The sequence below is a fragment of the Oryzias melastigma genome, linkage group LG11, assembly GCF_002922805.2.
Source record: "Oryzias melastigma strain HK-1 linkage group LG11, ASM292280v2, whole genome shotgun sequence".
Classification (NCBI taxonomy): Eukaryota; Metazoa; Chordata; class Actinopteri; order Beloniformes; family Adrianichthyidae; genus Oryzias; species Oryzias melastigma.
Window position 1 is genome coordinate 18,324,004 of NC_050522.1, and position 7,282 is coordinate 18,331,285.

Sequence of the window (7,282 nt, forward strand, 5' to 3'; positions counted from 1 at the left end):
AATTAGAGGAAACATGTAAACAAGACGCTCGTCTTTATCCCCCACAATGCATGAGGAGGCCCCTCCCTTTTCATCCCATCAACCAAACATTTCCACGTTGTTGTCCCTAAACCCCCTAAAAAGAAACGCTCGGTCAAATAAATTTATAAATAAATAAGCCCAACCGCCATTTATCGAGCTATTCGTCATTAGCTCGGTTTAATCAAGCAGGGGCCAAACAAAAGGCGCTTGTTGTGAAGGCAGCAGCAGCAAACAAAGAGCTGACGAGGCTCCAGATTCACACACTAACTGTTGAACGCAGCTGTTCCCGCCACGACAGGATGACACAAAAATAAAGAAAAATACGGCGCGAGCGTAGATTCTGCCCCTCTGTCGGTGCCAACTGTGCCAGCGTCCCGCCACACAAAAGGCTAGCAACAGCCCGCCGCGCGCGAGGACAACAAGCGCGAGCTCAGACAAGAACAGCCGCCGCGAGGGGCAAACAGCCGCCTCTTTTGTCCCGGTTTATACAGAAAACTCAAGGACCACATAACATCAAAACAACATAGATATTAAAGTTTACCGTCTAAAATAAAAATGCCAAAACAGTTAAGTTAATTTAACAAATAAAACAGCAAAAAAAAAAATGCGTGTTTGAGGCTTCAGACGCTGGAGAGGATGATGCTGTCACACCCACCTTCGCCTTCACGAGGACGCTCTGCTCCTGTCACCGACTTCTCCACGAGCCCTGCGCGTGAGCGCGGCAGCCGCCTGAATAAAAGGACCGCGGAGTGCAGCGTCACGGCACCAGGAACCAATCACGTGCTGCGTCCGAGTCAACGAGGACTTTTGGGAAGCGTAGTGAAAATCGTTGCACTTTCTCTGAGCAACAAAGGTGAGTTGTGAAGACCCACCCCATTGAAAATGCTGTTTTTTCACGTTCTTGTACATTTTTCTCATACATATAGACAAAGAAAATCACGCTTAAAATTGGGTTTCTGAGTATTTTTGTAATCGAATTGTTGTGAATCAGAAGCAGACAAAAAAATCTGTTAGAAAAAGCTTGTAGTTTGACATTAACTACAATCGAAGGGTCACAGGGTACCCACTCTGCTCCATTCTGATGCATCTATTCTAGTCAAATTACTCCATGTACGTCTTTGTTTTCCTCATCTGTGACTCAAAACTAAAAGGCTGGATAGGTCCAATATCGTTTTTGTTGCACTGGTTGGGGTTGTAAGGGGCTATAAGGGGTTAGAGCATGTAAACAGTTAGGTGACGGGAAGTGGGGGTGGGCTTATTTAATGCCAACAGTTCCACAGGCTGGAAACGTCAGTTGGTCCAGACCAAATTGAGAAAATTTGGTCCGGATTGAGTCCTGAACCTTACGTTTGGTCTTTAGTCAGACTGCATTACATTTCTATTTTGAAGTAAAGCTTGTAATTGAAACCACATGGCTTAAGATCTCTTCCATCATTGGTCAGGAATATAATGAGGGCAAAAAGCAACGAGAGAAAGAAAAATAGAAGTCCCGTGTTTTGAAACCCTCGTTGGGATAGTTCAATTATTTAAATTCTAAATGTCGCTGACCAATTTTGAATCTCTGTATCAGCGTCAAGTACAACACATTTAACTGCTGCTTTGGTACGGCGGAAGCATGCTGCAAGACGGTTACTGAAGAGACAAAGACCGTATGCTGGTAAGTGTTTATGCCATGTAGATTATTGATAAAACAGTGTGAGAAGAAATGTGTCTCACAATAAAAGTTAGTTCCTACTCTGTTTATGTCCTATAATGCCCGGCTACGGTGGTCAAAGTCAGGATTTTTTGGCAAAATTGTGCTCAAAGCTCCATATTCAATTTTAAAATTTTCTAAAATATTGTTGAAAAAAACTCAAGATGTGTTGTAGCATCAAGAAAAATAGGAAATTACTGGTCTGTCTAGGAAACGTGGAACTATAATATCTTTAGAACTGGTCCGAAATCCTTCCTTCTATCCTTTGATAAGGAGGAGATTTAAATAATTTCTGCTCTGGTTTATGGTCAAATTCCATCCATCCACGTTCTTTACCTGCTCTTTCCCGTTCAGGGTCACTGGCCCACCAGAGCCTAACCTGGCTACTGAAGGCGGGGTACACCCTGGACATGTGGTCACTCTGTCGTAGGGCACATTTACAACATTCTTCAACAAATTCTGAACAAGCTGCAGAGTTTATTCCATCTCTTCTTTTTGTAGAGTTAACAATATCAGTGTTTGTGCATGAATCAAAGAAGATCCATTCCACCAAATATAAAATAAAAGGAAAAAGTGCACTTTGATATTGATGACAGAAGGAATATCCAGTTTGTTACACTCAGAATTTATTAAAAAATGGACTGGGTTGTGAAAAATCTTGTTCATAAACTAAAACAACATCCACAGCTGAACTGAAGTCCCTTTTTCAAATGTTGCTGCTGGTTTCTTTCAGTAATTGCTGCATCCCCTTACACTGCAGATAATCCTCGCCACGGATCGATCCATTAAGCTTTTGATCGGGGAAAAAAAAATAAAAAGTACGGCAGGATTTATAAATGTAAAGCACAACAATCCACGAGTTTCATTTGAAGTTTTAAACAAAAACATTGTAGTAAAAGGAGACAGAAACTGACAGGATGAGTAATTGTGTGAAATCGGTGAGCATCTTCATCTCTGAACGTGACCTCTGATTCCCACAAAAGGAAGAGGGGGGAAAGGAGGTGTCACCATGATGAATGGTTTCTTAAGTGTGGATGTTTTCTATCACAAAGGAATACGGACTGTAGCTGTTCATGGAGCTGAGGTTTTACTTACAAATCTACTGGGAGCAGAGAGCTGGACTCCACTGTTGCTGATCTGTATCATCAGCAAACACAACGCCTCAGTACTTCGAGCCAAATTAGCGAAAAGCAGCCGACCGTGGGTTCGCCTGCTCTGCAATGTTAAAAAAAAAAGATCCACATAATCTTGACTTACAGCAGGTAATAACTGATGTCTCTGAGTTGTATGTAAATGTGGCAGAGCTCTGCTTCAAACAGCCGTAGCCAGACTGCAATTGATATTATTTTTAGCCTATTTTGATGAACAGAGCAGCAGATCGCTGCTGATCTGACGGTATTTGCAACTGCGGGGCTTACAGCTGGATCTATTTTTACTGCTGATGTCATTTCATGTTGATTTGGCTCGAAGATTAGTGCTGAGGCCACTTTTGAGTGCGGAGTTTTAGCGAAGCAAGCGCATGTCGCCTCCAACCTCTAGACTGATCTGATGGCAAAAGACAGCCTGGGGGTGAGGTGGAGGCAGCAGAGAAGAACTTTTCTTTCCTTTTATTGTTATTTTAAGCCAGTCAAATCAACCGTCACAGTTTGGAGAAGTTCTGTTTAGGCTCTGAAGCTTCATGGAGGGTTACAAGTTTCACCTAAGCCAACATGTCTGAAGATCTTAATAACGTCATCAGCACAAGTCAATGCTGGGGGGTTTGCATTGACAGATGTACTCCTGAAAATCTAAATTTGGGCTTTCTGGAGTTGGTTTTGACTCTTTAAGTGTGCTCCTTTTGTTAAGCTATGTACACACAATCATTTTTCTACTGCTTACTAGCACATGTCTACTAGTCAATTCAATTGGTCTGACTCACATTTTTAGAGGAACTACTGTTGCCAATCATGAGGGAGCTTGTTCGAAGTTCACACCTCTCCCACTGAAAGCAGACTCGGGAGAATCTGTCAATCTAATGTTCGAGGTGGGTCCAGCGAGCACCACATGCATCTAATTGGTCAGTTTGTAACTTAAATAACTTGCGATACAAAAAAAATATGTAAAAAAAAAAAAAAAAGGATTGGAAAGAAGGAGTTAAGAAGAAAGTATCAGAGCCAGAATGATTATTCTGACAAATAAAATAACTGAGAAATGTATTTCTCAATAGAAGTCTATGGAACTTGGACTTCTTGGAACAGCAAGTACTTCCTATTTGGAACACGAGAGGGTTGAGATGTCCAGTGATTATACTGTCAACGGTTGCCACGTGTAAACGGGAGAGTTTTGAATGCAGAAACCTAAAATAGGCGTCAACATTGACTTTTGATTGAAGTAGCCGCTTGAATACTCTTAGCTGTGAGAGGTGTGAACAAAGCTTTTGTAGGGGCGCCTTAGTACACATTTCATGAACTTCATGTGGAAATAGATGGTTTTAGTCTACAAAACCAGAAAAAAGAAGAAAATGCCCATGTAATTTCTTTTTTTGTTTTGTTTGTTTAGAATGTGCCCTATGTGGGTGACCATCCACATAAAACCAGTTTGGACAGGCAGAAATCAAAGATTCCAGTTCCGACTTTAAGTATCAATAGAACAAACCTTTAATGTTTTTCTCACTTCTTTTCAGGGATTCTGTTTTTTAATTTCTTCATCATTTTATAGGCTTATCATAAGCCTCCATAAGATAAACTTTTCTAATTTTGATCAAATGAAAATCATCAGTAAACTGAAAAAATAAGTGAAAACCTGCAAAAGCAATTTAATTAATTGAAAAATATTTGAAGGCATCATGATGTGTTTACTGTTCTGGAGTGTTGAGGGTGCACCCTGCCTCTGCGAGAGCCGGACTAGCCGACCCCTGTGACCCTCCTCAGGATGAAAGAGGTGTAGATGATGGATGGATAAAGGTTTTTTAAGAGGATTACACTTTTGCTCCGGATCTGGCAGCTTTGACAAACCTGTTAGCAAAACCACCACAGCAGACCACACTCCCATTCCAGAGTCAAAGGTGCCGTGACATAACTCCGCTCTATCAAGAGTCCAGCTGTTCAAGAGAAGCTAGCCATGTCTGGAGTGCGCAGTCAGCTGAGGACAGCCACACTGTTTTGTCTGTGATGAGAGGCAGATGGTTCACGGCTCGCCAGCATCGGGTCTTTTGGATCTGTGGTGCTTCACAGAACAGAGATGATGATAAGAGTTGGAGGCGAAGAGGCGCAGGCGCTCTGCCGGGGAGTTCACCGGCCAAAATCAGCAGATGTGTGTGCAGAAGAGGATTAGGTCTTTGGTCTCGGGAGACAAGATTTGGACTTTGTTTGTGTTGGTGATTATATTTGTACACATTCAGCCTCGTGGCGAGGTTTAAATCTGTATTTGGGTCATTGCTTTGAAGGACTGAGCTTAAAATGAGCAGTTTCAGAGGACTTTTCCTGGATTCACTTCTCTAACCTGATCCTAACACTAAAACTTTCAGGAATTTCAACATTCCAGGATGTAGAGGAGCAGTTATGAGATCAGGAAGAAGCATTAATACTGGGCAGCTGCTGCTATCATGTCAGCAGCGGATCCACAGGAAGCATCCGTCCTGAGTGGGAGCCTCCTTTCAGAAGCGCTCAGCCATGCTGGCATGTGTTGTGGCTGGTGCTGGAAGCCTGACCCATTTTCAGTCGACGCGGGCCACCACTCCTCTTCCCCCATGTCTGATATCCAGAGCGGATAATTCAAATCATAAAATAAATGCAAAAAATTAGATCATTTTTCAGTTGGTGGACTACAGGGTTGATGTCTTATGCATAGATGGTTAGTATATTTTCTGGGAAAAATAAACACGACCTGCCATTGGTTTGAATGGCACGAAGATGAAGAAGCAGCCATGTTTGTGGTAGTGATCATTTTTACGTAACCGTGGGTTACATAATCCTCTACTCGGCTGCTCATGGGAAGCTGCAGGCTGTCTGGAAGTGGTTTCAGCGTCCCTGCCCCCACCCCCGTTTGCTCTGCATGTGCACGCATGAACTTCCATGTATGTGTCGGAGTAATGGCTGCACGTGCAGAACATACTGTAACAATGGGATGCGTCTGTTCTAAGTGACCACATCAAATTTGATATTTTCTCCTGCTTTGGAGGGGTCATATTATACCAAAAAAATTGTGGATATCAGGATGTATCAGATGAGTATAATATTTACAAATTATGTTTTGGTCGTTCAAGAGAGAGACAACCAACTAGAATGTTTTACCATCACATTTCACCTGAAACCCAGACTGATGGATCTGTATCATGAGTAGGAAGTAGATCCTGAAGCTACATTCTTATATAGACAACTAAGGAGGTATTCAGACTGAAAACGTTCGTTGGTCCAGATTGAGTCCACCTTATTTGGTCCGGATCAAGTGCTGAAGCTTTCTTTTTGTCTGCATTTGAACTGCCGACATTTCTGCTCTGAACCAAGCTTATAAGGAAAACCACGTGACTAAAGATCTCTTCAGTCATTGGGCAGGAATTACAAAGCAGCTAGAGAAAGAATAATGAAAGTCTTGCACTTTGCAATCCTTGTCGGGATAGTTCTCATTTCCAAACTTTATATTTTGCTGTGCAGTTTTGGACATCTGTATCAACGTCAGGTACAAAATTTTTACTTGGTACTTTGGGATGATGGAGGCGTGCTCCTATTTACTTACTTTACTTATGAGAGATGGATTGTTGGGAAAACAGTATGAGAAGCAATCGTGTTAAAAAATGGTTTTAATGAGCCTTCATTCATCCAACCACATTTCAATGAGTTGAGGGTCTCATTGTTGCTTTTCTACTGTGTCTACATCCTGTAATGTACATTACATCCCGGCTACGATGAGCATTTTGGTACAGTTGTTCTTTGAGCAGAACAACTGTTCAGATTAAAGGAACCTTAGAGCGAATCAGAGCTCAGTTTGATTAGAAACAAACCGAGACCACCTCGACAGATGGGTCAGAGAGTGGTTCATGCTTCTGGACCCGAATCCACTTCTGTGTATTCAGACAACAAAGTTGTTCTGGATTATTGGGGAAAATGAACTCTGGTTTCTTTTAAGCAAATCAAATCCAGTCTGGATACACCCTAAAATACATAATTGCACTTTCACTTTTTTATGCATATATAAGACACTATTGTGAGCATCAAGTGTAAACTTGATCTTGTAACTTTGCTAAAAATATTTAGATTAAAATTGCATTTCTGAGTAATTATTTATTCAAATCATTGTGAATCAGGAGCAGACTAAAAAAGGCTGGTGGAAAAAGCTTATTGTGTGGCGTAGTACTTTCAATGGCCACAAGCTTCCCGTTCCACTCTAATGTGATGCATTCACTTGTGGACAACTAATCCATGTATGTGTTTGCTTTCTTTGTCTGAGCTGCCATCTGGCTCAAAACTGTACAGCTGGATAGCTCCAGTACTTCTCACCATTTTTGTTGCACCGGTAATGTTAGGTTGGGCGTGGAAGGGGCTGTAAGCTAGTGGGAGGGAGTGTAAACAAAAAGATAATGAGAAATGGGGG

The 7,282-nt window shown here is 41.8% G+C and overlaps 1 protein-coding gene across 1 annotated transcript in view; it reads right to left on the minus strand.

Annotated features, from left to right (window-relative positions):
* The window catches only part of stmn1a (stathmin 1a), a gene marked incomplete in the record, with an annotated part of 2,585 nt that extends 1,773 nt beyond the window's left edge, over positions 1–812 (minus strand). The window contains 1 exon segment of the mRNA XM_024296102.2: positions 677–812.
* Between the last annotated feature and the right edge of the window lie 6,470 nt (positions 813–7,282).